General features: G+C 43.7%; 1 long non-coding RNA gene across 1 annotated transcript in view; it reads right to left on the bottom strand.

Annotated features, from left to right (window-relative positions):
• The window catches only part of LOC144582884 (uncharacterized), a 140,194-nt gene that overhangs the window by 33,818 nt on the left and 81,080 nt on the right, over positions 1–25,296 (bottom strand). The gene's annotated exons all lie outside the window — the stretch shown is intronic.

Here is a 25,296-nt window from a genome sequence, read left to right as displayed (position 1 = left end):
GTTAGTAACACTGAGGAGACACTTCTCCCCTGCCTGAAATTTCCTTCCATTATCTTCTTCAAATTGCAAGGGCTCTGGAACAGCCCTTGCAGAGCCCTGTTCTTGTCTCGTTTTCTCTTCCATTACTGGCTGATAGTGATATGATATGCAAAGGCATTTGCCTCTGTGTTAAAATGTAAACATGGCAGATATTGTTTCCTCTATTCACAGTTGGAACTTTCTGCTCTACACTCCATGATGGCTGTGCAAGAAGAAGTGCCCCAGGTGCAGGAGGAAGAGCCCCAGGTGCGGGAACAAGAGCCCCAGGTGCGGGAACAAGAGCTGCAGGTATAGGCTGCTGATATGGAGCCTCTGACCAGGAAAATACAGATTAAAGAAGACCTCATAAAGGTCCTTCAAAATTTTTGCAGATCATTGGAAATGTTCACATCTCAGATTACCTGTAGGGCATCTTCAGACACTATGCACACATTGAATCCCTTGCCCAATGCTTATCGGTATCCCAGTTGAAAGTATAGGCAGACTGTCTCAAGAGCATTTGTTCCTGTGCTCCTCAACTGAATAATACTTTCATTACTATTTTCATGTTTACACTTACGTTTTGACTTCTAGGACCTGAAAACACAACTGGTTATCCTGAAGATGTACCAGCTGTGGAACGCCTGACCCAGAAAGTATTACTTTGGGAAAAATTGGCTGCGGTAGAATCCCAGGGTCAAGAAATTTCAGGAAACCAAAGACACCAGGTAAGTCATCAGAATATAGACTGACTCTCTCTCTCTCAATCTCTCTCTCTCTCTCTCTCTCTCTCTTTCTCTCTCTTCCTCCCTCCCTCTCCCTCTCCCTCTCTCCCTTTCTCCGCCTCTCCCTCCCTCTCTACACACACACACACACACACACACACACACACACACACACACACACGGAGTCTCACTGTGTCACCCAAGCTCGAGTGCAGTGGTACCGCCATGGCTCACTGCAGCCTCAAACTCTGGGGCTCAAAAGCATCTTCCTGCCTTAGCCTCCTGAGTAGCTGGAGCCACAGGTGCATACCACCACACCCGGCACAAACCTTGGTTTTCTGTTGTGAAATAAACCATGGTATTGGCTTCTCATAAATGGTATTTCATTGGGAAACTGCTCTAAAGTTTCCTACTTTGATCGGTAGCAGCTATAGATGCCTCATTCTGACGTGTGGTACTGTAAAGAGCAGCAGATCTTTTGGACACATACCAGTAGATATCCCTCACACTCCTATATAAGTCATCTCTGTCTCAACTGACTCTTTCTCCTCTATCTGCATTTAGCCATGTTCACATGTCTCCCAGTTTACAAAAAGAGAAAGAAACCCCTGCCTTTGCAACTTTCTTTAGCTACACCCCGTTTAACCTTTCTTTTCCAGCAGACTTACTTGCCTGCACTCCCTGTCTCCATTAGCATCTCTCTCACTAACTACTCACCCCACTCCATTCTGGTTTTCAACTCTACCTTAAACAGCTCTCTGTTGGTTATACATGATCATAGCTCATTATCTTTATAGCACTATTACACTCAAAATGGCACACGTCTATGATTAATGAATGTCTTTTTCCTCCACTAGATAGTAGGCTTTCCCTTAGAACCTGGAACAGAGTCTTTGTCATAGAAGGTGCTCAATAAATATTTATTGAATGAATGAAGAATAGTGGTAAGTCCTATTATATATGTATCCCTCTTGCCTGTCCTGTTTCCCTCTTACTCCTTTCTGTTAGGTGCTTTCCTGTGCTTCTAGTTTCTCTCTCCTCTTTCTCCTTTTCTGCTCCCATGATTGAATTTCACCTTACAGGGTTTTAAAGATTAAAAAAATAGTGAATATGACATTTATTTGAAAACTCTGCAATACTATCAAAAGCTTAAGTACTATGATAGCAGACTTTTCAGGTCATAGTACAAACTAATGCATTTTCTCATTTCCCTGGATGAACTGTGGCTTCATGTCTCACTGCACCATTTGTGTATTGCTGCTTCTCTCTTCTTTTCTCAGTTGCTGCTGATGCTAGAAGGACTAGTAGATGAACAGAGTTGGCTCAGTGAGGACTTAGAAGCAAAGAGACAGCTCTCTAGCAGTCTGGTGAAGTTCCATGCCCATTCCAGAGAGGTAAGACAATGGCTATTTTTCCTTTTATTCTTTGTTGAAATTTTTATTTCTTTCACTATTGTATTCTTTTTATGCCTTTTCTTCTTCCTGAAGTGTAGATGCTTATGATACTGAACAGGGGATAAAAAACAGGGACAGTTACTGGGGCCACTTATGTTGTCATTTGTTTTATGGATTGCTCTGAGCCTCGGTGTCAAAATCTTAAGTCAGGATTAGTGCCTGTTTCACACAGCGATTGCAGAGATGAAATGAGAAGACAGCTTTGGTGTCTAAAACAATGCCTTGCATATAGTCAGCACTCAATGTATGTTCCCTTCATTTTGTGATCCATGTCCTGTGAAAGGCTGTTCTATTATAAAAGTAACACTACACCCTGTCTCTACTGAAAATCCAAAAATTCGCAGGGCATGGTAATGTGCGCCTGTAGTCCCAGCTATTTGGGAGACTGAGGCAAGAAAATCACCTGAACCCAGGAGGCAGAGGTTGCAGTGAGACAAGATCACCCCACTGCGCTCCAGCCTGGCGACAGAGAGACACTCCGCTGTCTCAAAAAAAAAAAAGTCTGGCTATAAAAGGCACTGATGCTTGTTTAATATCACTGAAGAAAATATATTAATTGGGATGGCTAATGTCACCCCGAGACCACCAATAGCTATCATGATGAATATATTTTCTTCTACCTCTTGATTTTTGGTCATATATATGATACCTGTCTGGATCATTTTATATTCTCTTCTTTTCTTTTCTTAATTTTGCCTTCTCTTTTAGAGCCTTTTACTCTTTTTCATTTTTTATTTATTTTTTACTATTCACTTTTTTTCTAATTTATTGTTGGGCTTTAAAAATGTTTTCTTTGTGCCAGGAAAATGAAGGCAGAGGAAAGGTATGTTAGGACTAGTTGATTTTGTGATTTTTTTTTTCTTTGTGGAAAGCAATTTATTAGAGAGAGAGTTTCCAGATAAGTTTGGGGGTTTTTTTGAGATGGAGTCTTGCTCAGTTGCCGAGGCTGGAGTGTGGTGACACAATCTCAGCTCACTGCAACCTCTGCCTTTCAGGTTCAAGTGATTCTCCTGTCTCAGCCTCCTGAGTAGCTGGGATTACAGGTGCATGCCACCATGCCTGGCTAATGTTTGTATTTTTAGTAGAGATGGGGTTTCACCATGTCAGCCAGGGTGGTCTTGAACTCCTACCTCAAGTGAGCTGCCCGCCTCAGCCTCCCAACGTGCTGGGATTACAGGAGTGAGCCGCCAAGCCCAGCCTCCAAATAAGATTTGCATCAGTACACAGAATAAAGCAGATGGTGCTTACTAATGAGGGTGGGCCTCAACCAATCAGTTGAAGATCTGAATAGAACAAAAAGGCTGAGTAAGAGGGAATTCTTTTTGCTAACTGCTAGAGCTTGGACATTGGTCTTTCTCTCTCTCTCTCTCTTTTTATTTATTTATTTGAGATGGAGTCTTGCTCTGTTGCCTAGTCTGGAGTGCAGAGGTGTGATCTTGGCTCACTGCAACTCTACCTCCCAGGTTCAAGCAATTCTCCTGCCTCAGCCTCGCGAGCAGCTGGAACTACAGGCACACGCCACCATGCTCAGCTAATTTTTTGTATTTTTAGTAACGATGAGATTTCACCATGTTGGCCAGACTGGTCTTGAACTGCTGATCTCATGAACCACCCACCTCGGTCTCCCAAAGTGCTGGGATTACAGGTGGGAGCCACCATGCCCAGCTGACATTAGTCTTTTGTGGCCTTTGGACGCAAGCTGAAATACTTGCTGTTCTTGTGTCTTCAGCCTGCCAACTTTTAGACTAGAATTTACACCATCATTCCTCCTGGTCCTTAGGCCTTCAGTCTCCAACAGCAGCTTTACCATCAGCTCTCCTGGGTCTCCAGCTTGCTGCCTGCAGAACTTGGGGCTTCTCAGCCTCCATCGTCACATAAGCCAATTCCTTCTAATAAATCTTTCTTTGGCGTATATAAATCTCCTATTGGTTCTTTTTCTCTGGAGAAGCCTAATACAATGGGGCCGTGGATCATCCCAGAGAGAAAGTAGGGGTGAAGCAGGGAAGCAGGGAGCCCCATCCTAGCAGCTGGATCCTAGGGCCCTCCCAGAGTCTTAGGAAGTCCCAAGTCCTACCTAGAATCTCAAATAAAAATGGCAACAGAGCCTGGGAATGCCTTCTAAATCCATAGAGTAAGGGGTGTGGCTTGGTGACTTTCCACACTTGTCTGAGCTCTTTCCCCAGCAAGAAGACCCAAAATCTATCACCCCATGTCCCCTACCCCAGCCCCAGGGAAACCTGGCTTTGAAGCTATGGCTGAAGTTGGCACCTACCCTCACTCCCCATCACCCCTGCAGCTTCCTAAGAAACACATCTTTGTTGGCTCAATTTTCCAGCAGGAAATTCAGAGGGGCACAAATGACCATTCTTCTCTGCAAAGAAAACCTGGGCTTATTAGGAGCCCAGGTCAGGTGGGGAGGGGAGTCAGGTGGGACTCTGTGGCCTGTGGCAAGCCTGTCCAAGCCCCCCATGTCTCAGAGAAGGTCAGGCTGCACAGATGGTCGATGAAGGATGACTGGCCTCCCCAGGCTGACAGACAGCTGGTGAGGAAATTGTGGGCACTGACTCGTAAAACCAATGGCTCAATATTTATCAGGCAAGCAAGCTTTCCTCAGATCCATCTATCACTGGAAGAAACATCCCAGCCAACACCAGAGGGATCCAGCGTTGATGGGTACAACAGCCACTATCACTTTCCCTGTTCTGTGTTCCCTCCTCTGGTGGGCTCAGTGGGACAGATTTGAATCCCCTAACACCAAGAGGGAAATATGGAATGGGGATGGGAACACTGCTTTCCTGCTGAACCACAGCAGCTTGTATAATTATTACGAACTTTTTTAGTTCATCATAAGGTCTGGCCCTGCTGTAAGCAGGTCCACAAGTCAACTGGAGTGGACTCCTTTACTCTCTGCTGCAAAGATCCTCAGACTTCAGTGTGAATCAGAGTGACTAGGCATACCTGTTAAAGTGCAAATTCTAGGGTGATACCAGGTCAGATTCTGAGGAGGTGGGGCCCAGGAACCTGGGCTATGTTTCCTTTGGTCTGTTTTGAGATGAGGTCTCACTCTGTTTCCCAGGCTGGACTCCAGCCTCCTCAACACTCCCCCAGACTCAGGTTGTCCTCCCACCTCAGCCTCCCGAGTAGCTGTGACTACAAGCACATGCCACCACACCTGGCTGTATTTTTTAAAACCTTTTTTGTAGAAATGGAGTTTTGCTAGGTTGCCTAGGCTGATCTCAAGCTCAAGCAATCTTTCTGCCCCAATCTTAGTGTTGGGAATACAGGTGTCAGCCAACATGCCCAACCTGGAATCTGTATTTAAACACCTCCCCAGGTGATTCTGATACAGGTGGTCCAGGAGCATTATTTGGAAAGCCCTTGCTGCCCTGTTCATCCTCCTCTGTTCCCAGTGGCTCCCTCCACACATGATCCAGCCTTTGGCCTCCCTGCCCTCACCCCCCATGGCTCACGTGCCCCTGGGGGTTGGGAGAAGAGACTCAGACTGTTGGATCACTAGCCAAGGCTTACTCATCAGAGTGTCTTTTCCTGAAGCCATGGGGAGGGAAGAAATCATGGCATTTGGGCCAGCCAGATAGGAACACACAAAGCACTCTCAGATCAGCCAAACAGCTCTTCTTGGTAGAGCCAGACAGAAGGAAATAGAAGTCCAAAGTCTTACTATCCGCCAGGCCTCTTACAAGAGGACTGGGTGGGGACTTTACCATTCACTGAGCACTACTATGTCTGGCACACAGGAGGTGCTTTATTTATTTATATTATGTCTGATCCAACCCCTGCCCTACAAGGCTCCTTGCAGAGCTGGGCTGAATTGGAGCCTCTGGAGGAAATGTCACAGCCCATCTTTTTAGCCACAGTGCCCTGCTACCAAAAGGAACTCCGCCAACTGAGCCTCTCTGGCCCCTTTTTCCACCTGCTGCCCTGCCTGCACAACTCAGCCCTCACCATCAAAACCCATTAGCTCTGGATCCTGAAGCCCACACCGCAGCCTTAGCATCACTGGGGAGAAAACAACAAAAGCTCAATAAAAACGGCAACACTTATAGAACCTGTGAACTCTGACCAGAATCCCAGATGCCCTGGCCTGAAAGATCAGGAGGTTCCTGGAAACCCTAACTGCAGGCCTTGGTCAACCCTTCCACCGCATGGCTTCCACCCTCCGTCCCAAGTCCTGGGTTTGTGATGCTGGAGAACACAGCTGCCAAGTGCAGAAGAACCTCTGGGCCCAGCAGCCAGTCCAGCCCCTGAGTCCCTCCACCACCAGGTTCATAGAAAATAAAAAAAATTTCAACAATATATGACCAATAACTATGGCCATCAAAGCCAAATTGGATTTCTTCCTGGCTGATGAGCTCAGGGCCCTTTTTATTCTGAGATCTGATCAACAAATCTGTAAAAACAATTCCCCCAGCATCTCATCTTGGGATCTTGCTGCAAGTTCAAGTGTGCGGGCAAGGGAGGTGGGGGAAGCAGGCAATCTGTGCCTGGGGCAGCACAAGTGACCCAGGGACTTCAGGTTAGAACCTGCCTGAACACTGGCCTGCTGTGTGACCTAGAACATGTCCCTTCACATCTCTGGATAGGTAGTTTCTTCATCTGCCAGATGGAGAGTAAGAAGAGATACTTTAAATCCTCTGCCTCTGATTCTCAGTCACTACCCAGTTGGGGGAGGCAGAGCAGAGGGAGCTGGATGCTGGGAAAGGCTCCCCTTCACCTCTCTGCAGAATCACTGGTGGGGGCAGCATGCAGGGGTCCTGCTGTCTTTGGAGGGGACACGCACAGGGGCCAGGCCAAGCACCAAGAACAGCTGAATAGCCAATAGCCATGTGCTGGGTGCCATCAGCTTTGCTGGGACACAGCAGGTGGTCACCAGCCAGTTCCTAGCTCTGGGGAAAGCTTGGGAGACCGAAATCTCTCCCACAGCCCCAGCACGCCCAGACCACAATCTGTTGGTCCAGGGATGTTACAAAACTCTTCCTTGTCCCATACCACCCAAAGAGAAGCTGGAGGATACATGGGAAGCTAAACGTGCTCAAACCTGCTTGGGGGCCACCATGAGGGGCTTGGGATGGAGTTCTGGGAGAGGGCTGTATCCTCAGCCTCACTGCCTGGAAAGGAGAGAAACTTAGGGCAAATCTCTCTCCCTCTGAGAACTTGGGGCTCCCACATCCCCTGCTGCCTGGGTCTGTGAAGGGCTGAGGAGGCCAGCAGCAGAGGAAAGGGATGTAGTGAGAGCCCTTTCTCTTCCCATCCTCAGTCCTCCAGCGGGGGTGAGAAGTGGGACTGCATCGTGTTGCATCCATGCAGCAACTTCCAGCTTGCCGATAATTTTTGCAAAGGTTTCTCCTCCTAGGAATTATTTCCAATTTTCAGACATGAAAACTGAGACTAAGGAAGTGAAGGGACTTATTTGAACCTGATTTCTGATAAGCTAAGTACCCTTCTCACTGTGGTAGATTTTATTTGAGTCTTACATATTTCAATATCTCAGGGTCCTAAAGTCAGTCCTCCCAACCCCCACTTGGGTGTGTATGCATGCATGCATGTGCGTGTACACACACATACACACACACAGCATCTGCCCTTCTGGTCACAGCTTAGTTACAACACTGGCTGGACTATGGGTTCCAGGGAAGGGAGGAGGGTGGAACTGGACTGACCCAGGTCCCCATCACGGGTCCCCAGATGGAATCTCACCTTTGGTGCCCACACAGGTCAGTGGCTCCACTGAAGGCTTCTTGGCTCTCCTGCTGAGTGACAGCTCAGGCATGGATAGTGGGGAGCAGGTGTCTGTCCAGGAGGTGGGCTCAGTACCCCTCAGCCCCTGGGACCAGCACAGAGGCCCCTGCTCTGGGGTTGGGGGAGTCAGACACTGGCCTCAGCCTCACCACTCCCTCCACAATGATGCAGCTGCCTACAGTAACAGGGGTTGAGGGTTGCTGCTCAGCTGCTGGGGCAGAGGACTGGGGATGGAGAGGGGACCCTCAAACACTGCCCTCCCCAAACTCTGCTGCCTTTCTAATAAAATGCTTGGGAGGCTCAGGGCTGCAGAAACTAAGAACTGTTTCTCCCAGCCACAGAGACCAGGAAAGACCCAGCGAAGCTACTGGACTCAAAAATCCCAGACCCCTTCCCTTGCACCCCCACCCTGCTCAATGGGGGAGTGCTATCCAAAGTCTCATGGGCATGCCCCTCTTCACGTACCAGTTCTTCCATCATAATGGGGCTCTGTCTCCTATTTGAACTTGGGCAAGTCTTTCATTCTCCTGCATCTCAGTTTGCCCTTCGTTGAAATGGGAGGGCTGGCCTCAAGCTTTCAGATACCTCCCAGTTCTGTCATTTGGAGTCCCTAGAGGGCCAGGACACAGGAGTGTGACACAGGAGAGAGGATGGGGTAATTTAGGGCTGGGGAGCCCATTGAGAAGGTCAAAAGAGTTGTAGATTCCCTGGGTCCTGAGGCGGCAGCCTCCATCTGCTTTCAGCAGGTTCCAATCTATGCCACAGCCAGAAGCCAGAGACACCCCAGGACCAGGGGATCCTACATAATGGGATGAGGGTGGGGCAGGCAGTGAGAGGGCAACATTTGGGGAGTCAGTCTCTCAACCCAACCTGAGCCAAAGGTGTTCTGGGCCCCTCATTATTCCAGGACTGGAGAACCAGCTGGAGGAGGTGAAGGCTGGGAATGCTTTCAAAGTAGCTCTGCAGAGGGAGAAATAAGCTGCTTACTTAGTCTTTGAGGCTGGTGACAGCAGGAATGATGCAAATTGATTCCTATTCAAGTGCTGTCCCAGGCAAGGTGGTGGCAGGGAAGGCAGAAGCCTCCTCTCCCGGAAGTAATCACCTCCAAGTGCACCCCCTGAGCATCAGAGCAACTTCTGAGCAGGGAAGCAGCACAGCCACCCCATTCCCCCAGACCTGGGCTCAGCTGCCCATTCTCCATGTCCCCTTAGGATGGGAGGATGTCCAGGACTCTCTAATCCAGAGCCAAACTCCTCCTCCCCAGGCTCCTCCAATCCAGGGCACTCCACTGCTGGGCAGGGCAGCTCCTCACCTATTCCTGGGGTGGGGGACAAAAAAAGGACCCTTCCCTTTCTCTGTATTTGGGGTCAGGCCCTGCCAAATCAGAGCCCTGATATCAAAGTTCTTCAGCCCCCTCCCCAATTCATACATTTACCAATTCGTTCACTCTCACTTCATTCACTTATTGGTGCTTGCTATATAAAATAAAATAAAAACTTCAAAGTTTTGCCATAAGCAATTGAGTATATTCCTAGAAATGTTTCTAAATCGTAACCTGAGAGAATGTCGGTCTCCATAGTGTGAAAATGACTAGGGCCATGATTTAACTTGCCTTTTTTTTTTTTTTTTTCAATAATTCCCTTTTGTTTTTCTCTGATAATTCCTCTTTCCTGAGCCTCTTTAGAGCAACACTTAGAGGATTGCCTCTGTAAATCCTTATTCCTGTCCCGGAAAAACTAACCCCCAAATCTCTAGTATCCACTGGCTTTTTGCAGTGTGGAAGCTTTCCCCTCGACCTCCCATAGATCATTGGAAAGGACCCGAGGCCTTGGTTCTAATACCTGGCTTGTCACTAACTGGTGTGTGGCTTTGGCTTGTCCCTTAGTCTCTGAGTCTGCTGCACCCTCATCTGTCAAAGGTGGAACTGGACTTAGTTGAGCTCTGAGGTCCATATAGACTTGGACCCTTCACTTCCTCGTTATGTCAACTGGACATCAACTTAACAGAGGAATTCCTTGCAAAATGTCCTCTTCTTACAACAGGCTCTTTCTGTATATGCATGTTTCATGCTAAGCACTTCTTCATGTGGGAAGATGGGAGAGGCCATTTTTCTATGGAGACAAAGTGATTTGGAGTCACCTGGCCCCTGAAGAGGGAATGGTAGGATCCAACCAGTGTGCAGTGAATTGGAGCAGGGATCTTGCCACACAGGGAGGTGGGAAGGCTCCCCCTAACCTGGGGCACCTGCTGCTCCTCCAGACTGCAGCACATGCTCTTAGCTCATCCTCTTACCTGGCTGTCACCATACTCCTGGCTTTAGTCACCACATCGCTCTCACTCCAGCTTCAGGTAGCTGTCAGCAGGGCCTGGCAACATACACTGGTTTGGTTTATTTTTGTCTGCAGGTGAAATCCCTAAGGGCTCTGCAGCACTCCAGCCTTGTGACCCTTGCCTTCCAGGAACCATGCAAGAAGCACAGCCACCAGAGGTCCTTAAAACAACAGGAAGGGCCTGTCCCCGTTTTGTGTGGCCACCTATCTGCTGAGGAGCATCTGGGCCTCATTCCTCCAATTCCACGGGAGGGTCCAGAAGGGGGAGTAAGAGGTGTGTCATGGTGGAGCGGAAAGAAAGGCAGAAAGCCTTTCTTAGCCAAGGCCCATTCGGTCCAGCCTAAAGCAAAGGGTGTGTAGTTTCCAGAGGAGGTTTTGTGATACTGCTTCTCAACAGCCAAGCAGCTTGGGAACTAGCAACAGCACATTTCTTGCCTCATCAGCTGCCCTGAGATGGAAACCTCAGTGGATATAGGACCCTGATTCTGATGAATGAAGCATGTGGTCCCACTGCTGGAGCTCCTCTGGCAGGTTCTAAAAGCACAATACTGAGCAGCAGTGCCCTGCTGGACAGTACTGGCAGGGACTCAGCGCTACTCACAGATCCACACCTAATCCTATTGGGTCGAGTCAGGCTGGGCTTTGGTCTGCACTGTAGCATCTGCATTCTTTGAGCTCACATCATGAATGTGGTGACGTCCCAGACACCATCTCAGGCTTAAGCTAGCACGTCCTATTTCTTTTTTTCTATGATATCCAAATTGGACTAACCTCACTACAAATACGCTATCCCATTTTGTCATCCCGTCTTACCTCAGGGAAACTGGGGACTGATGGTCAGACCAATTCTGTTGAAATTCTTGCATAGAGCAAACCTGTGCTCATTTTTAAGTGGCATGGGAGAGGCCCCCAGCTACAGTAAAGCCTAGTCTGTGTCTTCACAGTGCTGATACAGTATGTCTGTGTGTATAAATGTATGATATAGATTTATATATGTTGCTATCGCCATAGGTTGAAGGCCAATATAACTTGTAGACTGGGTGGGTAAGAGAAAATGAAAGTCTTTTTGGTGATTATTAAAGCAAAATGTGTATAAAGAAATAAATAGTTTTTCCTTCACTGCTTTGTTTTCCATTTCTGCACCAATCCCGTGACAGTATAAAGAACTGGAAAGAGAAAATGGTAAAGATAGACTGTGTTTAAGAAGTGCATAGTCGCCGGGCGCAGTGGCTCATGCTTGTAATCCCAGCACTTTGGGAGGCCAGGGCGGGTGGATCATGAGGTCAAGAGATCGAGACCATCCTGGTCAATAGGGTGAAACCCCATCTCTACTAAAAATATAAGAAATTAGCTAAGAAAAAAATATAGAAATTACTAAAAAGAAAAGAAAATATTTTTTATATTTCTTATAAAAAATATAAGAAATTAGGGCATGGTGGCGTGTGCCTGTAATCCCAGCTACTCAGGAGGCTGAGGCGGGAGAATTGCCTGAACCCAGGAGGCGGAGGTTGCAGTGAGCCGAGACAGCGCCATTGCACTCCAGCCTGGGTAATAAGAGCGAAACTCTGTCTCAAAAAAAAAAAAAAAAAATGAAGCGCATAGTCTAATGCTTGAACTCTAACTTTGAAAGTGTATGGTCTTCTCTCTTTGTCATTTTGTAAGAATCTTTGGTCTGAAAATATGAAAGAATGGTTCTTAAACTTGGTGTAACTTAGAAGCAGCTGTGAAGATGATAGGAACTACCTCTTGGTCTCCAACCCCAGGAGATTCAGTTGGTATGCACCCTAGAATCTGCATTTTTAAAATATAAGCACCACAGATGATTCCATTACATGTAGGCTGCAGATCAGTTTCAAAAAACAGTGTTTTATAACATCGAATCAAAACTAAAAATACATTTAAGAACTTTGAATCAAGAAGTATGTCATTCCATAAACACTGATATAAAATTTTAAAATTATTTTTTGGGAAAAGTTCTTAGCTACATGCTTTTGATCCCCAGGACTGAAATAAACCTATCACTTCACAATTATTTACTAGATATGTTTAAAAAATAAAAACAGGTAGGAGGTGGAGTAAGATGGTAGAATAGAACTCTCCAGCAATGGTCTCCCTGAGGGAACATCAAATTGAACAACTATTCATACAAGAAAACACTTTCACAACAGCTAAATAATCAGGTGAGAGATTATAGCACCTGGTTTTAGCATAATAACAAGAAAAGATGCATTGAAGAAGGGAGGAAGGACAGTCTTGCATTGCTTCTGACACCTCTCCCCCAACTGCAGAAATGCATCTTTGAGAGAGAATCTAATGCCTCGGGGACAAGGAGGAAAGTGTGGGACTTTATATTGAAACTTAGTACCATTTTTGCCATGGTGAAACACAGCACTGGATAGAACCCTACAGCACTTGATTCCAGGCTGAGGCCCACAAAAGAAGCATTTAGACCAAGGGCATCAGCTGCTCCAGCAGGAAGAACCCACCAAAATTCTGGCCGGATTTATTACTGGCAATGTATTAGGCTTAAAAGAAATTTCAGGAGCAGGCAGGCTATAGTAACCACATCCTTGGGTAAGCCCTGATGCTGCATAGGTCTGGAAGAGCCTAGGCTCGGGGTATGAGCCAGTATGACAGCAGCAGCTCCTGCAGCTTTGGGAATGCCTGCATCACCCCTCCCCATACTCCAGGTAGTGCAGTCTGGAGAGAGATTCCTTTTGCCTGGGGGAAAAAGAGGAAAGTAAACTAGGGGCTTTGCCTGGGAACCCAGAGAACAATCCCTGATTTTCCCCAAGTCCAACAGGGCTGGGAACCTCGGAATCTGTAAGGATTGCAGTGTACCTGGGCCTAGGGTGCCCCATAGTACAAAAATGGCTGCAGTGACCACTGGCTTAGGGAACTCATGAGCCCACTTTGAATTCCTGGAAGGCCCTCTGAAGGACAGGTACAAACAAAACCTGACTACAAAGGCTAGAATAAATACTTTATCCTTCAATGCCCATGACAAACATCGACAGCATCAAGAACATTTATGTCAATATGACCTCATCAAATGGACAAATAAGGCACCAGTGACCAACCCTGGAATGATGGAGATGTGTAACCTCTCAGGGAATTCAGAATAACTATTTTGAGAAAGCTCAGCGAACTTTAAGAAAGCAGAGAAACAATTCAGAAATATATCAGAAAAACTTAACAAGGATACTGAAGTAATAGAAAAAATAATCAAATCCTGGAGCTGGAGAATGTATTAGTGGGTATCAGTAGAACTGATCAAGCAGAAGAAAGAATTGGTGAGCATGAAAACAAGCTATTTGAAAATATGGTCAGAATAATGAGAAGGAACACAGAAGGCTTAAGAGATCTAGAGGAGTGCCTCAAAAGGGAAAATCAAAGATTCTTTGGGAGTTGAGAAGGAGCAAAGAGTAGAAACCTTCTTCAAAAAAATAATAATAACAGAAAATTTTCTAAACCTAGAGAAAGATATGATATCCAGGCACAGAAAAATCAAAGATCACTAAACAGATTCAATCCATATTAAATTGCCCAAGACATATAATAAATTCTTAAAGATGAAGGACAAAGAGGGGACCCTAAAAGCAGTAAGAGAAGAGCAAATAACATATGAAGAAGTTTCTCCCTCCCTCCCTCCTTCCCTCCCTCTCTCCCTCCTTCCTGCCCTACCTCCCTCCCTCCATCTCTCTCCCTCTTCTTTTCCTCCCTCCATCCCTCCCTTCCTTCCTTTTTTTCCTTTTCTTTTTTTTTTTCTGAGACCAAGTCTTGCTCTGTCACCCAGTCTGGAGTGCAGTAGCACTATCTTCGCTTACTGAAAACTCCACCTCTAGAGTTCAAGCAATTCTCCTGCCTCACCCTCCTGAGTAGCTGGGATTACAGGTGTGCACCACCATGCCTGGCTAATTTTTGTATTTTTAGTAGCAACAAGGGTTTCACCATGTTGGCCAGGTTGGTCTCAAACTCCTGACCTTGTGATCTGCCCACCTCAACCTTCCAAAGTGCTGGGATTACAGACATGAGCCACTGCACCTGGCCTAAAGTAGTTTCAATAAATCTTGCAGCAGACTTCTCAGTGGAAACCTACAGGCCAGGAGGCAGTGAGGTGACATATACAAAATGCTAAAGAAAAAATAACTGTCCAGTGAGAATATTGTACCTGGTGAAAGCTATCCTTCAAACATGAAGGAAAGGTAAAGATCTTCCCATATAAAAAGAAGCTAAAGGAATTTATCACTATCAGATCTGTCTTGCAAGAAATGCTGAGGTCCTAGTCTGAATAAAACAGTCATTAACTTGCAATAAGAAAGCATCTGAAGCTGTGACACTGGTAAAAGTCAGCATACAGACAAATCCAGTTTATCTAATACTGTGATTGTGGTGTGTAAACTTCCCATACTTTTTGTATAAAAACTAAAAGATATAATTATTAAAAATAATAACTACAGAAATTTGTTAAGAGATAGGAAGTTTTAAAAAGATATAAATTGAGACATCTAACAGTGAAAATATGGAGTGGAAGATGGAGTTCAAGTACAGAGTTTTTAAGTTTCTGTTGTTGTCATTGTTTGTTTCTATTCTCTTCTTTGCAATCACAGTTAAGTTGGTATTAGTTTAAAATAATTTGTAAGCATAGAACGTTTTTTCTGTAAGCCTCATGCTAACTACAAAGCAAAAACCTATGATAGACACACTAAAAATAAAAAGCAAAAAATTAAAACATACTATCAGGACAAATCACTCAACCATAAAGGAACATGATAAGAAAGGAAAAAAGTTTCAAAACAACAGGAAACAAGCAACAAAATGGCAGTGAGTCCCCTTTAAAAATGTAGACAGACCAAAAATGGAGTGATAAAAAAGATGCTCTGTGAATATGGACACAAAAGAGCAAAACTAGCTATTTTTATGTCAGATAATATTAGGCTTTAAGTAAAAATAATTTAACTGACCAAGAAGGACATTACATTATGATAAATGGGTCAATACACTAAGAAAATATCACCATCATTTGCCTGTGCACCCAACATTGGAGCACCCAAATATATAAAGCAAATATTAACAGACCTAGAGGGAAAGATTGACTGCAGTACAATAATAGTAGGGCACTTCAATACCCTCCTTCCAGCAACAAACAGATCATCCAGGCAGAAAATCAATAAAGAAACATTGGCATTAATCTGGACCCTAGACTGAATTTACCTTACAGACATTAACAGAACTTTCCACCCAATAGGTGAGGAATACAGATTCCTCTCAACATGCATGGAATATTTTGCAGGACAGACCATATGTTAGGCCGCAGAACAAGTCTTAACAAATTTTTAAAAACTGAAATTGTTATCAAGTGTCTTTCTGATCACATGCAATAAAACTAGTAGTCAATAACTGGAGAAGTTTCGGAAACTGTTCAGATTCATGGAAATTAACACGGTCAGGAACAACAAATGGATCAATGAAGAGATTAAAAAGGACATCTAAAAAGTTTCAGCACGCTAAAGGAAAAAAATCAATAAAGTGAAGCAAATATGAGATAAGATGGCCGATCACTAGCAGCTCAGGCTTGTAGCTCCCAGTGAAAGTGCAGAGAATGAGAGGATGCCACACTTTCAGATGAATTTTTCTTGCTCAAGGACCAGGATATTCCCAGCGGAGGAGCCCCATGGGTCGCCAGCGCAACTCTTACAGCCAGCGAGGCAGTTTTGCCGGTGCCCTGGCACAGCAGTCCTCGGTGCAGAGTAAACAGGACTGGGTCCCCTTTTGGTTGACGTTTGGAGCTCCACAAAGGCAGAGATGCCCATACAGCTGATTGAAGAAGGGATTCAGGAGGGCAGCCAGACCGGAGACTCCTGACAGAAAAGCACCAAGAATCTTGATGCCGCTGTTTTAGCGGGCACAGTGGGTTGCTCAGATTTCGACTCTGGGAATTAACAAGTTGGACGTCCACTCAGAGACCTAATTTGAAAGTTGGTAATTACAAAGATGACAGGTGGATAAATTTACAATGATGGAAAGAAACCAGCATAAAAAGGCTGAGAATACTCAAAATCAGAATGCCTCTCCCTCTAAAGAGGATCACAGTTCCTCATCAACAAGGGAACAAGGACTGATGGAGAACAAGTGCATTCCATTAACAGAATTAGGCTTCAGAAGGTGGATAATAAGAAACTTCTGTGAGTTAAAAGAACATGCTCTAGCCCAATGTAAAGAAACTAAGAACTTTGAAAAAAGGTTTGATGAAATCCTAAAGAGAATAGACAATTTAGAGAGGAATATAAGTGAATTAATGGAATTGAAGAATACAATACGAGAACGCCAAGAAGTATGCACAGGTTTTAACACTCGAATTAATCAGGCAGAAGAAAGGATATCAGAGGTTGAAGACCAACTTAATGAAATGAAACAAGAAGACAAGAATAGAGAAGAAAAGTAAAAAGGAATGAGCAAAGTCTCCAAGAAATATGGGACTATGTGAAAAGACCTAATTTATGTTTGATAGGTGTACCTGAATGTCATGAACAGAATGAATCCAAGCTGGAAAATATTCTTCGGGATATTATTCAGAAAAACTTTCCTAACCTAGTAAGGTGGGACGATACTTAACTCCAGGTAATACAGAGAACATTACAAAGATATTCCTCAAGTAGAGCAATCCCAAGACATATAATTGTTATATTCACCAGGGTTGAAATAAAGGAGAAAATTCTAAGGGCAGCTAGAGAGAAAGGTCAGGTTATCCATAAAGGGGAAGCCTATCAGACTTACAGCAGATCTCTCAGCAGAAACCCTACAAACTAGAAGAGAGTGGAGATCAATATTCAATATCCTCAAAGAAAAGAATTTTCAACCCAGAACCTCATATCCAGCCAAACTAAGCTTTATAAATGAAGGAAAAATAAAATTTTTCATGAACAAGCAAGCACGCAGAGATTTCATCACCACCAGGCCTGCTTTACAAGAGCTTCTGAAAGAAGCACTACACACAGAAAGGAACAACCAGTATCAGTCATCCCAAAAACTTACCAAAAGGTAAAGAGTATCTCCATAATGAAAAATCTATATCAACTAATGGGCAAAATAGCCAGCTAGCATTAAATGATAATATTAAACTCACAAATATCAATATTAATTCTGAATTTAAATGGATTAAATGCCCCAAAAAGACACAGACACACAAACTGAATAAAAAGTCAAAACACATCGGCACTTTCTATCCAGATCCATCTCATAAGCAAGGACACATAAAGACTCAAAACAAAAGGTTGGAGGAAGATTCACCCATCAGATGAAGAGAAAAATAAATAAATAAATAAAATAAAAAAACAGGAGTTGTAACTTTTGTCTCTGACAAATTAGACTTTAATAGTAACAAAGACTAAAAGAAACAAAGAAGGACATTACATAATGATAAAAGGATCAATGCAACAATAGGAGTCAATGATCATAAATATATGTGCACCCAATATAGGGGCACCCAGATACATAAGTCAAGTTTTCAATGACTTATAAAGAGACTTGGACTCCCACACAAAAATAGCGGGAGACTTTGACACCACATTGTTAATATTCAATGGATCAACAAGATAGAAAAATAACAGGGACATTTATGATTTGAACTCAGACCTGGAACAAGTAAACTCAGTGAATATTTATAGAATTCTTCACCCCAGGTCCATAGAACATACATTTTTTTTTTTAGTATCACATTACACCTATTTTGAAAGTGACCACATAATTGGAAGTAAATCACTCTTCAGCACTTGCACAGCATTTCATAGATTTAAATGAAATATTGGTTGGCTGTTTGTTATTTTCTTTCCTTATTCCTTCCTGTCTCTGCTGTTAAGCACAATTATCAGCAAAAAAGAGGTTTTTAATACCTATTTTAGATTGCATTCCAGCCTGGGCAATAGAGCAAGACTCCTGTTCTCTCTCCCCCTTTTCTCTTTCTCTTTCTTTCTTCCTCTCTTATATTTAAAAAAAAAAAAGCCAACAATCATCTGAGCAGTCAGAAAAAATAAATAAATAAAAAGTGAAGCAATGACTTACAGAATGGGAGAGTCTTTTCAAACTCTGCATCTGATAAGGAGTTAATAAATATAATATATAAGAAACTTAATAGCAAAAAAAACCAAATGATCTTATGAGCAAAAGACCTGAATAGAAATTCTTAAAAGAAGACATACAGGGTGGGTGCCCAGTGGCTCATGCCTGTAATCCCAGCACTTTCAGAGGCCAAGGCAGGCAGATCACTTAAGATCAGGAGGTCGAGATCAGCCTGGCCAACATGGTAAAACCCCATCTCTACTAAAAACGCCTGTAGTCCCAGCTACTCAAGAGGCTAAGGCATGAGAATTACTTGAACACAGGAGGCAGAGGTTGCAGTGAGCTGAGATTGTCCCACTGCACTCCAGCCTGGGCCACAAAGTGAGACTCCATCTCAAAAAACAAAAAAGACATACAAATAGCCAACAGGTATGAAAAAATGCTCAACATTACTAATCATCAGAGAAATGCAAATGAAACCACAATGAGCTATCACCTCACCCCAGTTAGAATGGTTATTGTCACCAAGCAAAACAAAAAAAAGAAATAATAACAAATGCTGGCAAGGATGCTGAGAAAAGGTAGCTTACGTATATTGTTTGTGAGAATGTAAATTAGTACATCCAGTTTGGAAAACAATACGGTGGTTTCTCAAAAAATTAAAACTAGAACTACCCTATGACTCAGCACTTTCATACTTGATGTCTATCCAAAGGAAATGAAATCAGCATGTGGAAGAGACACCTGCACACCATTGTTCATTGCAGCGCTATTCACAATAACCAAGGTATGAATCACCTTAAATGTCCATCTAAAGATAGACATAAAGAAAATGTGGTGTATATATACAATGGAATGCTATTCAGCCACAAAACAGAATTAAAACCTGTCATTTGTGGCAATGCGAATGAATCTGAAAGACATTATGTTAAGTGAAATATCATGGAATGAAAAGACAAACGTCACATCTCACTCATATATGAAATTGAAAAAGGTTAATTTCATAAAGGAGTAAAATAGTGTAAAAGAGAGGAGAAAACCAGGAAAGGTTCATCAATGGGTATGAACTTACAGTTAAGCAAGAAGATTAAGTTGTGCTGTTCCATTACATACACAGTAGAATGACTACAGAAAATAATGTGGGAAGGCATGGTGGCTCATGCCTGTAATTGCACCTCTTTGAGAGGCTGTGGTGAGTGGATCATGAGGTCAGGAGTTCAAGACCAGCCTGGCCAAGATGGTGAAACCCTGTCTCTAATAAAAATACAAAAATTACCCTGGTGTAGTGTCAGGCCCCTGTAATCCCAGCTACTCAGAAGGCTGAGGCAGGGAATTGCTTGAACTTGGGAGGCAGAGGTTGCAGTGAGCCGATATCACACAAACCCATTCCAGTCTACGTGACAGAGCCAGACTCCATCTCAGAAAGAAAGAAAAGAAAGAAAGAAGAAAATAACAACATATTTTTTAAGATAACTAGAAGCAAAGATTCTGAATATTGTTAGCACAAAGAAATGATAAATGATAAATATTTAAAGTGATGGCCATGGTAATTATTCCCATTTGATCATTAAACTATGTATATATGCATTGAAACGCCACACCATACCACATAAATATGTAAAATTATGTCAAATATAAACACAAATATTTGAAGTATGAAAAATGAAAGCAGAACGATCCAAGATGGCTGATGGCTAACATCTCGGGATTGCAGCTCCCAGTGAAAGCGCAGAGAACAAGAGGACACCACACTTTCAGACAAATTTTTGTCACTCAAGGACTAGAAGATTCCAAGTGGAGGAGCCCCACGGGTCGCCAGCGCTACTCTTGTGGCCAGTGCAGCAGTTTTGCCGGCACCTCGGCGTGGCAGCTCTTGGTGCAGAGTAAACGGGATTGGTTCCCCTTCTGACCAAGGTTTGGAGCTCCAGGAAGGCAGAGTCACCTATTAAAGACTCAAGAAGGAAGCCAGCCTGGAGATTCCCGGGCAGAAAAGCACCATCAGTCTTAATGCCGCTGTTCTGGCCAGTGCAGTGGGTTGCTCAAATTTCAGCCCTGGGAATTATCAACTTGGACGTCCACTCAGAGACCTAATTTGAAAGTCAGTAATTACAAAGATGACAGGTGGACAAATTTACAATGATGGGAAGAAACCAGCGTAAAAAGCCTGAGAATACTCAAAATCAGAATGCCTCACCCTCTAAAGAGGATCACAGTTCCTCATCAACAAGGGAACAAGGACTGATGGAGAACAAGTGCATTCCATTAACAGAATCAGGCTTCAGAAGGTGGATAATAAGAAACTTCTGTGAGTTAAAAGAACATGCTCTAGCCCAATGTAAAGAAACTAAGAACTTTGAAAAAAGGTTTGATGAAATCCTAATGAGAATAGACAATTTAGAGAGGAATATAAGTGAATTAATGGAACTGAAGAATGCAATATGGGAACTCCAAGAAGTATGCACAGGTTTTAACACTTGAATTGATCAAGCAGAAGAAAGGATATCAGAGGTCGAAGACCAACTTAATGAAATAAAATGAGAAGACAAGAATAGAGAAAAAAGGATAAAAAGGAATGAGCAAAATCTCCAAGAAATATGGGACTATGTGAAAAGACCTAATTTACATTTGATAGGTGTACCTTAATGCGACAGAGAGAATGAATCCAAGCTGGAAAATGTTCTTCAGGATATTATTCAGGAAAATTTTCCTAACCCAGCAAAGCAGGACAATATTCAACCCCAAGTAATACAGAGAACACCACAAAGATATTCCTCAAGAAGGGCAACCTCAAGGCATATAATCGTTAGATTCACCAGGGTTGAAACGAAGGAGAAAATACTAAGGGCAGCCAGAGAGAAAGGTCAGGTTACCCACAAAGGCAAGCCTATCAGACTTACAGCAGATCTCTCAGCAGAAACCCTACAAGCCAGAAGAGAGTGGGGGCCAATATTCAACATCCTTAAAGAACAGAACTTTCAGCCCAGAATTTCATATACAGCCTAACTAAGCTTCACAACTGAAGGAAAAATAAATCTTTTATGAACAAGCAAGTACTCAGAGATTTTATTACCACCAGGCTGGCTTTACAAAAGCTTCTGAAAGAAGCATTACACATAGAAAGAAACAACCAGTATTAGCCTTTCTAAAAATATACCAAAAAGTAAAGAACATCAACATAAAGAAGAATTTACATTAATGAATGGATAAAACAGCCAGTTAACATCAAATGGCAGTAACCCTAAATTTAAATCAACTAAATCCCCCAATCAAAAGATACAGCCAAAACCCAACAGTATGCTACATCCAGACCCATTTCACATGCAAGGATACACAAAGACTCAAAACAAAGAGCTGGAGAAAGATTTACCCACCAAACAGAGAGCAAAAATAAATAAATAAATAAAAAGCAGGAGTTGCAATTCTTGCATCTGATAAAATAGATTTTAAAGCAACAAAGATATAGTGGTAAAAGGATCAATGCAACAATAAGAGCTAACGATCTTAACACCCAGATACATAAGACCTATAAAGAGACTTAGACTCCATGAGACAGAAAATTAATAAGGATATCCAGGACTTGAACTCAGATTCAGAACAAGTAAACTTAATAAATATTTATAGAGCTCTCCACTTTAAATATGCAAAATATACATTCTTGTCAATACCACATCACACCTATTCATAGGTTTAAATGAAATATTGATCGGACATTATTAATACCCATTTTTAGAATAAAGCAACATTTACATTTTCTCTCCCTCTTTTCTTCCTCTTTCTTCCTCTCCTTTACTCCTTTTTTTGTCTTTACAAAAAAAAAAGAACTCTGAACTCAATTTTATCCTAAATTTTCAGTTAAAAAAAAAGAAAAATGAAAACAATGACAAGAACAAAAACTTAACCACTATCACCACAACCACCACCAACTATAGCTGCAACAGTAACAAGAGAACTCTTAGCAGCCTGGTGCCTTGGGTGGAGACACGCCCTACCTCAGTAATGAGATGGAATCAGCTGTTTTACACTCAGGTATTTAAGTATTTACATGAGTAATTTTGGCTGTTAAATACAGAGGAATTACTAGAAGACTTGGCTGAATGAATGAAAAGTTAGCAAAACTATTAAGTATTATGTAAGGATAAACTGGCAAAACTTCGGGCCCTCTTGCTCTAACCTCCCAGAAATTTCTTTCCTGTACGTTCTTGTGTGGCTCCTAATGCCTGGCACCCTGGAGAGCCACATGCATTGCCACCAAGGACCACAAGGGGCACCATGGTCCTCCCCTTGGACCTCCCCTGTAGAGAAGCCAGGCACCTGGAATATTCAAGTTCTTGGGAGGCCCAAAACTGGTGGTTCCTGGCTTTTGGCCACACCATATCCAAACTTGGCCTAAGGCTCATGCTGCAAGGGTTGGTTGTGGAGAAACAGGAAGAAGGGCCCACCCTCCCCTCAGGGGGGCAGATACAGCAGTGAGGTTGATGCCCATGTTTAAGTGGAACAAAGGGGCACATACTGAGTCTGATCCCGGGAAAGATATTCCCACACTAAGAGGTGAGTCCAGCACAGGCTGTGAGGACTCCTTACCTCTTGGGAAGGAAGTGCTCCAGGCCCAAGGTCCATTCCTATGGGGTGGAGTTGAGGTGTAAAGTCTTCTTGCATGAGATTGCCTTTCCCCACAGTTTCCTGTTAGCATACAAACTTGGTGACAGGGCAGGGAGACAAGCCAGTGTAGACCACGACACAGAGTTTGGAGTTCAAAGTCACTAAAAGCTTGTGTCCTTTCATGCATAACAAGCCCAGAGACCAGAAAACTAGTTCTGAGCACACCATTGGCTTCATGTAAGCCACCAGCACAGGTGATTGGGTTATTTGCTGTGCCAGGCAGGGTTTCCCTTGGACTGCTTCCCAGGTTAGCAAGCTGCAAGGTCTCTTTTCCTTCCCCTGACACCCTTGGTTCAAGGATTAAAAGGGAGCTGATGGCCAAGAGAAACAACACTGCCATAACTCAGATTCGAACCGAGGTTGCTGCGGCCACAATACAGAGTACTGACCACTGTACCATCACAGCAAGCCACCGACCAAGTGAAAACCCCTGAGCTTGCTCTAGTATGTTGATGTCAATAGATTTCCATTATTAGCCAGTCTTGTGTCAAGACCACCACGGGAGCTCACGCTTTCCTCCCTTTCCTGCCTACTTTGCTTTTCCCTGCCTTCCCCCGAATTTTCATAGGTGAGTAGAACAATTCTCATCTCCTCCACTACAGCCTGGGCCTCCCTGTGCCCACCTCTCCCAGGTCTCCCTGTCCTCGTCCACACCTCCTCCACCTCTCTCCCACCTCTCTGCATTTCTGCTTTTTACCCTTTCTCCCATATTACCAACTGATGCCAGTTGAATCAGGGGAGGGAGTTCTGAACCCGGGTGTTTCCCAGGATGCTGGCTCTGACACTAGCACTGGCAAGGGGTAGGAGTGGGCGAAGACCATTCAGCTGCCCTTTTAGCTTCGGAATTACCCAATGCGCTGGTTTCAACATAAGCCGGCAAAATGTGTCTGTCCTGTTTTCCGAGGCTTTGGAGCCTGCACAATTGTTCTACAAAAGATGGTGGCTCCATGAGTGTCCCATGGGGCTGGCTCTGCATGGTGATGCCTGAGCACACTTCGACCTTCCATGTGGTGCAGCTTGTTTCCAATGCTGGAGGGGGGTGGTTTGAGGCCTTTTCCGGAGTGTTCTTGCATTTGAAAAATCCTTAAACCATGGGCAGCTTTCTTCTATCTAGCACATCCTCTCATGGAAAGGCAGAGTGAGACCTACTTTACCCTCCCCCCTTTGTGTCTCCTGTAAGACATGAAGATGTAAATCAAGGTCCGCTAGGATTCTGAGAACACCCACTCCTTATTTTCATTTGACAACGGCCTCTCTCTCTCTCTCTGTCTTTTCTCTCTCTATTTTTTTTACTGTTATTCATTTAGCCCTTTCCATATGCTTTTGAAGTGAAATTGGCTCTAAGATTTTTCGATTACATATAATGCTCTAGTCATTTTTGTACAGGTGTTTGTGGTAGTTTGGTATTTCTGTGAGACAGAGGTGCAATCACTGTAGAAAGAGCAATTACTCTATTACAGCGTTCAGACAGTTTTCATCTCATTCCATTCTCTATCCTCTCTTGGCTCATTAGCTAGAACTCTTCCTTTTGTTATTTTAGTAATTGCCTTCGGGCTTATAGAATACCTTCCTTTATTGCATTTAAGGTTTTGGGGTACATGTGCAGAACATGCAAGATAGTTGCATAGGTACACACATGGCAGTGTGTTTTGCTGCCTTCCTGCCCCTCACCCACATTTGGCATTTCTCCCCAGGCTATCCCTCCCCAGCTCCCCCCCACTGCTGTCCCTCCCCTATCCCCCCAATAGACCCCAGTGTGTAGTACTCCCTTCCCTGTGTCCATGTGTTCTCATTTTTCATCACCCGCCTATGAGTGAGAATATGCGGTATTTCATTTTCTGTTCTTGTGTCAGTTTGCTGAGAATGATGTTTTCCAGATTCATCCATGTCCCTACGAAGGACATGAACTCCTCATTTTTTATTGCTGCATAATATTCCATGGTGTATATGTGCCAAATTTTCCCAATCTAGTCTATCATCAATGGGCATTTGGGTTGATTCCAGGTCTTTGCTATTGTAAACAGTGCTGCAATGAACATTTGTGTGCATGTGTCCTTATAATAGAATAATTTATAGTCCTTTGGATATATACCCAGTAATGGGATTGCTGGGTCAGATGGAATTTCTATTTCTAAGACCTTGAGGAATTGCCACACTGTCTTCCACAATGGTTGAACTAATTTACACTCCCACCAACAGTGTAAAAGTGTTCCTATTTCTCCACATCCTCTCCAGCATCTGTTGTCTCCAGATTTTTTAATGATCGCCATTCTAACTGGCGTGAGATGGTATCTC

The sequence above is a fragment of the Callithrix jacchus genome, chromosome 5, assembly GCF_049354715.1.
Source record: "Callithrix jacchus isolate 240 chromosome 5, calJac240_pri, whole genome shotgun sequence".
Classification (NCBI taxonomy): Eukaryota; Metazoa; Chordata; class Mammalia; order Primates; family Cebidae; genus Callithrix; species Callithrix jacchus.
The sequence above is the reverse complement of the archived record's forward strand: the minus strand, read 5'-3'. Positions and strand labels throughout refer to the sequence as shown.